The sequence below is a fragment of the Macrobrachium nipponense genome, chromosome 27, assembly GCF_015104395.2.
Source record: "Macrobrachium nipponense isolate FS-2020 chromosome 27, ASM1510439v2, whole genome shotgun sequence".
Taxonomy (NCBI): domain Eukaryota; kingdom Metazoa; phylum Arthropoda; class Malacostraca; order Decapoda; family Palaemonidae; genus Macrobrachium; species Macrobrachium nipponense.
The window spans coordinates 64,279,555-64,289,554 of NC_087216.1; positions in this window are offsets into that span (position 1 = coordinate 64,279,555).

Consider the following 10,000-nt stretch of genomic DNA (forward strand, 5'->3'; position numbering starts at 1 on the left):
ATTCTCAAGGGATACTACCGTTTAGGGTACAAGTCCACACCTGACAGGTGTCAGGGAGGCGGGGTTGAACATCTCATACCATACTGCCCCCACTGTGTTTACATATCATACATAATTCTACTGTGTTTTACATTATATATCATCATATCTCTACAGGCTACCTTAAAATTTAAACAGTTTACAAAAAATTTCTTTTGATATTAAAGGATCAAGTTTATACATTCCTTGACTAATGTTCGTATTATTGTTGTAACTTTCTTTTATAAAACTAGATTCAATGATATTCCTCTCCAATGCATTATTAGAACACACCAGCTTTTTTGCCCCTTCCCAGTTAATAGCATGATTGTTCTCACTAACATGTACAAATATTTCCCTGTGCATATCTCACACATTGTTTATGTTGTTCTATTCTTTTTTTTCCAGTGCTTTCCCCGTTTGGCTAATGTAAAAGTTGTCACAAGACTTGCACGGAATTTTATATACACATCCTTTAGCATTGTCGGGGGAGTTTTTAATAAGTACCTGTTTCATTGTTTTATTGTTTTTAAAAACTACATTAACACCAACATTCTTCAGGAGATGTGGGATATCTTTCATATTACTATCATAAGGTAGTACAAGCAAATTTTTGTTGTTGTAAGGTTCTTTTTGATTTTGATACATGGTCTTTTTTGCCGCTTTTAATGCATTGTTTAGTACATTATCTGGATATTTCAGTTTCTTGCCTGTATTCCGAATCTTATCTATCTCCTCATCTATATATATTCTGGGCTACATACCCGTAGTGCTCTTAAAAACATGGATGCAAACACTGATCTTTTAACCAGAATAGAAATGTACATAGGAAGAAATATTAGTAGGTTTTCTGTAAACACTATACTTAAACCCACTACTATTTCTCCGTATGAGGACATCCAAAAAGAGTAGGCATTCATCTTTTTCTATTTCCATAGTAAATTTAATTGATGGTACTAATTGATTTAACCTGGCAAAAAAGTTATTTATATCTTTGTTCCCTGGCCATACACAAATTATGTCGTCAACATATCTAAACCAAGGTACATTGCGTGGAATTATATTATTTAAAATTTTCTTTTCAAAAAATTCCATATATAAATTACTTAGCACTGGGGACAGAGCCATTGAATTCAAATTTACAGTCTTTAACACATAATTTTATCAGTTCAAATAAGGTGCTTTTAAAAAATTTAATATCCAGTTGTTTGTTTTCAAATAATTCCGATAGAAACTCCAATAAATCATCAATAGGCACTTTTGTGAATAGAGATACTACATCAAAGCTCACAAGTTTCGATTCACTATTAACTTTTACACTATCTAGTTTATCTATCAGGTCCACATTATTCTTAATATTGGCATTAGAGATGTTACCTACCAATGGGTTAAGGATATCCACTAAATATTTTGCTAATTTATAAGATGCGGAACCCACTGAGCTGATAATTGGTCGGGCAGGGAAGTTTGTTTTATGGGTTTTTATCGTACCATACATATATTGCTGATAATTTTTCTATAACAAACCAGAAGGTTATCAGTTTTAACTATTTCTAATTTTCTGTAAAAAAAAAATGCTATAGAGATTGCTATTTGTCTATCCGTCCACACTTTTTCTGTCCGGCCTCAGATCTTACGAACTACTGGGGCTAGGGGGCTGCAAATTAGTATGTTGATCGTCCACCCTCCAGTCATCAAACATACCAAATTGTAGCCCTCTAGCCGCAGTAGTTTATTTTTTATTTAAAGTTAAATTAGACTTAATCGTGCGTCTGGCACTACTGTAAGTGCCAATAACATAGGCCACTATTGGGCTGTAGCTGAAAGTTTCATGGGCGGCGGCTGAGTTTCATGGGCCGTGGCTAGGATTTTGATACAGCATTATACGCTGTACAGAAAACTCAATCGGCATTTCTACTTGTTTTTATTAGAGCTGGGATTATTCACCCGGGATCTACTGCTCTCACTCAGTGAAAGTGGAAAAGAAAACGAACGATTGTCATTTGTGATGCTTATGACGAAAGAAGTTATTTTTAGTCATCATTCGCAAGTCTGGGGAATCTCTCCATTTTTCGGAGAGGCGATCTGGAACTCCTTTCTCTCTCATTTCGGGAAAAGGGAGGAAGCTGAATGAAGGAGAAAACGACGATAAGAAACGCGATCGTCTGCTGCGATCTGAAACACAAAAGTGGTCGCGAAGGATCACGCCTTTAGATGGGAAATGCCCGTCCAGTTTTGATGTATTCTTCGAATTTCACAGATATAAAGAGTCTCTCTCTCTCTCTCTCTCTCTCCTCTCCCTCTCCTCTCTTCTCTCTCTCTCTCTCTCTCTCTCTCTCTGTGGAAACCATTCCTCTAACATTGTTGTCTTATCCGTTTACTCCTGACCCATTTAGTTTTATCTTGTATTTCCATTTTCCGTTCGCTGGAAAAATAAAAAAGTGAAGAATAATATTTTCTGAGGAGAAAATAGAATCTCCTATTTTTGAGTTACTTCTCTCAAGTCTCGGCTTTCGATGAGAGTAACAAAAGAGCAATTGGCTCCAGCCTCCACCTTTTTCTGTCTTTTTCATTTAACCGGCATATGACTTGTTTCCATTTCGTTGTTGGCCTCTGACATGTATCTTTCATGTCTGTCTTCTCTCTGGGTATTGTGTTTTCGTTTCCTGGATAAGGCTTAAATATTAGTATACATTTTTTTCTATTTTATTTAGCAAAATTTGTATCGTTATCAATTACCTACGAGGTCGAGAACTTAGCAAACGTTTGTTGCCTGATTTTTGTATAGTAATGTAGGCCATATAGCCTATTAGTTTCCTAAGGGTCTTTCTTAAAATCAATACAATATTCAAATTAATTTTCAAATAGCATATTTGTATAAACAAGGCGTGACCCGTCCTCCAGCATACTCGGGACGACTGCAAGATTTTTTTTTTATCTCGTGCGTAACTTGAAAACATTATATTCGTTACTTAACGTAAATTGAAACTTGCTCAAATCTGCAGTTAAATAGAACCGTGTTTCACCAACGGAAATTAAAATAAATATGCTATATTTTATTAGAAATAATTTTTCTGTACTGTTTATAATGAACATGATTTATGTTTTACATTTTCATTTTAAAAATAGATCATAAATATTCTATCCTAAAATTCCTGTATCTTTAACTCAACGCGAAACACCTTTTTCAGACCTTTTAGGCTCATCCATAGACCTTTCTTGTCCCTCCCCCCAACAAGAACAACAACAACAACAACGTAGTAGTGTGTAGGCTTACTCCCCGAGTAAGTGAATATTATAACATTATTTTTCCATAGTAATGTAGTCTGTAAAGTACTTCTTACCTGAGGGTACGAAGTATATTAGGGTACTTCTTCAAATTAGATTTTAATTATGATATTTATTTACAAATATTAAATATATTATTAGCAATATTACCACTGTATTAAGGTTTATTCACTCAGCCCCTGAGTGGATCTAGTGTTGGCCTGTGGTCGAGGTCACCAAAAGGGCGGTTTTTGTCTCTTCTTTGTTGATGCTGTCATTTGAGGCAGCTGGGCTTCCCTGTCACCAGAAGTGAGATTAAGCCAATCCCTGCCTTAGGTTTGTTAATGTATATTTTATTAAACCCAGTTTATTAGATATCATTTAATTTCCACGATTTATGTCTCGCTTTAGTATAATTGACTTTCGATTTTTGTTGTTGATAATAATAATAATAATAATAATAATAATAATAATAATAATAATAATAATAATAATAATAATGTCTTCAGCCCTATTATTATTATTATTATTATTATTATTATTATTATTATTATTATTATTATTATTATTATTATCATTATTATTATTATTATTATTAATTATATCATCCAGTAGATGATCCCTATTCATATGGAAGAAGCCAACAGGGGCCACTGAGTTCAAATTCAAGCTTCGAAAAAAGAGGGTATTCAATAGAAAGAAGTAACAGAAGGTAATGGGAAATACACGTGTGGGGTCTCTTGAATGCCGTTACGGATTTCTCTTGATTGTTGATTGTTTAGATGAAGTAATGGGGTTGGGTCAGATGCACAGTTGTTGAGTTGCTTCCAGTGAAAATATATTATTCAAAGTATCTGAACGATATAGATTACCGGAGAGGAGACGCTGTATGAAAACTGAAAATTACTTTCTAAAAAGCAGGTGTTAAGTATACATACACGCAGTATTATATATATATATATATATATATATATAATATTATATATATATATATATATATAGATATATATATATATATATATATATATATATATATATGTGTGTGTGTGTGTGTGTGTGTTACAGTCAATATCTAAATCCAGACAATTTGTAAAGTGACTGATTTTTTCAGGCAGTTTGTGAATTGCCTGGTTCACCCAGTCAGTTTATAAATCAGCTTAAAAAAAAAAAATTTAAAAAAGCGGAGACAAAAAAAAAAAAAAAGACAATTTACAAAGTGACTAAAATTTTGATAGATTTTCTTGGCATACTGACTGAAATGATCCTGCTACGGGTCACAAATCCCCAACCCCGCCCGACCGAGGAACGAACCCAGGTCCTTTTGTGTGTGTGTGTGTGTGTGTGTGTTTAACTAGCTGTTACCCTCTCGGTGTGAGCTCAGAGCTAATTATTTCCTTAAGATATTGACTCACATGAAGTAATGAACTGACAGAAAAACAAACCGTGTCCTTGAGTAAAATTTTATTTTCTAAAACCTATGTAACGATATATCAAAATTAGAAATAAAGTATAAAATGTGACATTTTAAATATTATATCACTTTTTATTCTTACAATTCAAGCCAAAGTGGCACCGACTATTGCACTTGTAACCTTCTTTGTAACATTTACAGCGATTTGTTTGACACTGTTTCTTGCCTTCAGTAAAGTTGCACTTAGCATAACCTTGACCACCAAACATAGATGATTGCTGTACGTCCTACCTCCTTGCCTGCACTCACTTCACCAATACTATTCAGTTGCTGGCTGCAAATATCAAATTGGCTCCTACTGTATCTCTCACGCCTACTCGATACATGTCATTTTCGTTGCGATCTAAGATAACACCGATAACATTTCGTGGATCACCTTTTCCTTGATCAACTAACGGGATGGGAATTGTCACGTTATCTCCTGGGTTACCTGGGATGTGTTCTATACGAGCCAAGTGATCAGCTGCTGCTATAGACCGTTGAACTGCTATGTCTTCTTGGAGCTTATGAAGTCTTCCTTGAGGATTCTGGCCACAGGGTGGACTGTCTGGATAGGCAGAGCCCTCTGATTAATAACAAAAGAAAATATTTAATAAATGGTGATAGACTTGCCATGTGGTTTGGAACTTAACCAAATTAGTTATCAGTTACCTATTATAATTTTATGTGTGTATGTGTGTATGTGTGTGTGTGTACGTATGTGTGTGTGTGTGTGTGTGTGTGTGTGTGTGTGAGTGAGTGAGTATCACTACCTGGCTGAGCGAAGTCCTCTGGCGAGTCATTTGGAGGAGTAGAGCATTCAGGTGAATCGTCTGGATGATCCATGCACTCAGGTGGATCGTCTGGAGGGTTCGTGCTCTGAGGTGAATTGTCTGTAGTAGTTCATGAAGTTCTGAGGAGGTGAGAAGGACCTTGTTGGTGTATCGTTCGTTCCACGCGAGCTTAAAAAACACTGTAGATAAATTCTCGGTCTGAGTCTTCATTTGTTTCGCTGGCTTTTCCTCGGTCTGGGTTGATGCTTCACAGCATGTGGGTCCTTAAGGCTATCACCATTTCTTCGACGATTTCTTCGGGAGACTCTTCAGTTTGAGTTCCTGCCTCAACACGTAAAGCAGGAATCGATGATGCAGGGGTTGGGGGAATAAACTTAAGGGTTGAGGGAGTAATCTTAGGGGTCGGGGGGGTTGGAAGGGGTTCGAGGATTTGTGACCCGTAGCAGGATCATTTCAGTCAATATGCCAAGAAAATCTATCAAAATTTTAGTCACTTTGTAAACTGTCTGCGATTTTTAGCTGATTTATAAACTGACTGGGTGAACCAGGCAATTCACAAACTGCCTGAAAAAATCAGTCACTTTACAAATTGTCTGGATTTAGATATTGACTGTAACACACACACACACACACACACACACATATATATATATATATATATATATATATATATATATATATATATATATATATATATATATATATATATATATATATATATATATATATTATATATATATATATATATATATATATATATATATATAAGTGTGTGTGTGTATAGTATATGTATATAATGTGTGTATATACATCTGTATTTTACATAAACTTCTTGGACGTTATAAAAAATCTGAATTGTAAGTTATAGGAGTCTAGTGCATAGTATGAAGTATGAAGAAGGTTCCCAGAAACTTTCACCATCCTGCACACAGTGCACCGGACCAGTATAACTTTTATCACTTCTTAAGGAATAAAAGAGGTTTTCGACTCCCTCGAGATGTTAATCCGACCAGCCATGGAAAGTCTTGCTTATTCTGAGTTCACGAAAGTCTTCTCTCATGAAATTCCAACTCGGTTCTCTTATCATCAGTCCAATGAACGTCATTCGGCCCTTTCTTGAGATCAGCTTTCCTTGCGACTGTCGCCGAAGGTGAACTGAATTCCTGGATTTTTTTTTTTTTTTCCAAATGACGACGTTCCATATCCTGTAGTGAACTGAGCAGGGAAGGAAGGAAGTCGCCATTTGATATTGCAGACATCATGAGCGTCGAACGTGGAATGCTGTGAGCGTCTTTTTCTGAATGGATGAGGAGTAATTGGGTGGTAATCATGATTTTCTATTGTACATTTATAAAAATTCTCGTTATTTTTTTCCGAGCTTTTTATAAAAACCTTCTGCGAAGATAAACAAATCTTGAACAATCGGATATATAAAACTAGTGTATTAGAGTATTGTCAATTTTGTAACGTATTGGTAAACAAATTGTTCTCCTTGATAAGAGTAAACTTACATTTTTTCAGTAGAAAATAATTGTAAATTACCGGTCGATGTATTTTACCCAAAAGGAATATGACGTTCTTTGTAGGGCAGCGGCTGCTTAACCCTTAATGAGAAAACGCAGACTCTGACCGAGGAAAGAATTTGCCGGAACAGCCAAAATTCCTTAGACAAACGACACACAAAAGCTGAGCTTTTGCTTTCCACTTCTTAATAGAAGCGGCCAGGAACTAATTACATTAATTAGTGCTATAAAAAGGACAGGATGGGATTTTTTTTAACGAGACTTTAGATTTCCTGCCTGGAATTTCGGTAACTAACTTGGGAAAAGAGAGCAATTTAAACTGAGGAAACACTGTTGGAACACTGGTGTAAGGGATACTGAGAGTCCATTCAGTAAACGAATTGATTTGAGGGACACTCATGTAAGGAATTCACGCGCTGGTTATGTTACATTTGATGACAGTATATACATACATACATCTCTGGGGAATTTTTTTTTTGAAGAACATAATGAACGTCAGAAACAAGTTTATTAAAGGTTTTTCATGATATTAATTAATGCAAGAATGACTTAAAAATAATGTACTCGTTAACAGTCTAGAGACTAAGCAGAGCAAGAGAGAAGAGAAAAAACAAAGTTAGAATGTTATGAAGAAAAAATTCCTATGACAAATCAGTAATCAGTACTTTTTTGAAAATAAGGAATTAATTCAAATTTTTTTCATATTTTTTTAGCTAAAATGCATTCATAGTTATTTTGGTATTGATGTATTCATGTACTTTTTTTTAATACAGGAAACGGGCGAGGGACCTACTTCATCCCCCCGGATGCTGTGGTGAGTACTATACATTATATTCTCGAATTTTGTACATAGCAACTTTAGAGGAAATCATCGCCTTCTAATTTTTGAAGATTTCACGTTTAAAAAATTCTTGTATTTTAGTATTGGAAAATTCTCAATGCCGTTCTGTTTTGCGTAATAATAGCGTCATCTCCATATTATAATAGGCTTGGCCATCAGCCATTTCTCGTAACAAAGATTAAAGCATTTCTTTTTATATTTTTTTAATAGACGTTTGACGATTAACATCACAAGGATAAGAGAAAGTGACATAAAGGAGTAATAATAATAATAATAGTCATTATTATTAATATTATTATTATTATTTTTTTTTTTTTTTTTTTGCTCTATCACAGTCCTCCAATTCGACTGGGTGGTATTTATAAAGTATGGGTTCCGGGTTGCATCCTGCCTCCTTAGGAGTCCATCACTTTTCTTACTATGTGTGCCGTTTCTAGGATCACACTCTTCTGCATGAGTCCTGGAGCTACTTCAGCCTCTAGTTTTTCTAGATTCCTTTTCAGGGATCTTGGGATTGTGCCTAGTGCTCCTATGATTATGGGTACGATTTCCACTGGCATATCCCATATCCTTCTTATTTCTATTTTCAGGTCTTGATACTTATCCATTTTTTCCCTCTCTTTCTCTTCAACTCTAGTGTCCCATGGTATTGCGACATCAATGAGTGATACTTTCTTCTTGACTTTGTCAATCAACGTCACGTCTGGTCTATTTGCACGTATCACCCTATCCGTTCTGATACCATAGTCCCAGAGGATCTTTGCGTGATCGTTTTCTATCACTCCCTCAGGTTGGTGCTTGTACCACTTATTACTGCAAGGTAGCTGATGTTTCTTGCACAGGCTCCAGTGGAGGGCTTTTGCCACTGAATCATGCCTCTTTTTGTACTGGTTCTGTGCAAGTGCCGGACATTCGCTTGCTATGTGGTTTATGGTTTCATTTTTCGTATTGCACTTCCTACATATGGGAGAACTGTTATTTCCATCTATCGTTCTTTGAACATATCTGGTTCTTAGGGCCTGATCTTGTGCCGCTGTTATCATTCCTTCAGTTTCCTTCTTTAGCTCTCCCCTCTGTAGCCATTGCCATGTGTCATCGCTGGCTAGTTCTTTAGTCTGTCTCATGTATTGTCCGTGCATTGGTTTGTTGTGCCAGTCCTCTGTTCTGTTTGTCATTCTCCTATGTCTGTATATTTCTGAGTCTACGTCTACTTTTATTAGTCCTTCTTCCCATGCAATCTTTAGCCACTCGTCTTCACTGGTTTTCAGATATTGCCCCAGTGCTCTGTTCTCGATGTTGACGCAGTCCTCTATACTTAGTAGTCCTCTCCCTCCTTCCTTTCGTGTTATGTATAGTCTGTCCGTATTTGCTCTTGGGTGTAGTGCTTTGTGTATTGTCATATGTTTCCTGGTTTTTTTATCTATGCTGTGAAGTTCTGCCTTCGTCCATTCCACTATTCCTGCGCTGTATCTGATTACTGGCACTGCCCATGTGTTTATGGCTTTTATCATATTTCCGGCGTTGAGTTTTGACTTGAGTATCGCCTTGAGTCTCTGCATATATTCTTTCCTGATCGTGTCCTTCATCTCTCAGAGTTTTATATCCCCTCCTTCCATTATTCCCAGGTACGTATGTGTTTGATGTTGCTCCCATCTGGTAGCTTTATACCATCAGTTCTCGGTACTTTGCATTTTTGTATGTTGACTAAGGCGCATTTTTCTATTCGAAACTCCATCCTGATGTCCCCAGATACAATCCTTACAGTCTGGATTAGGGTATCTATTTCCTTGATGCTCTTACCATACAGCTTGATGTCGTCCATGAACATCAGATGGTTGATTCTGTTGCCTCTTTTCTTGAGTTGGTACCCGGCATCCATCTTCTGTAGTACTTTTGTCATGGGAATCATGGCTACTACGAAGAGTAGTGGGGACAGTGAGTCGCCCTGGAAGATCCCTCTCCTGATATTAACCTCTGCTAGTCTTATTCCAGAGCTTGTAAGTATTGTATTCCAGTTGCTCATTGTATTTTTGAGGAAGCTGATGGTGTTTTCCTCTGCCCCATATATTTTCAGGCATTCTATTAGCCATGTGTGTGGTATCATGTC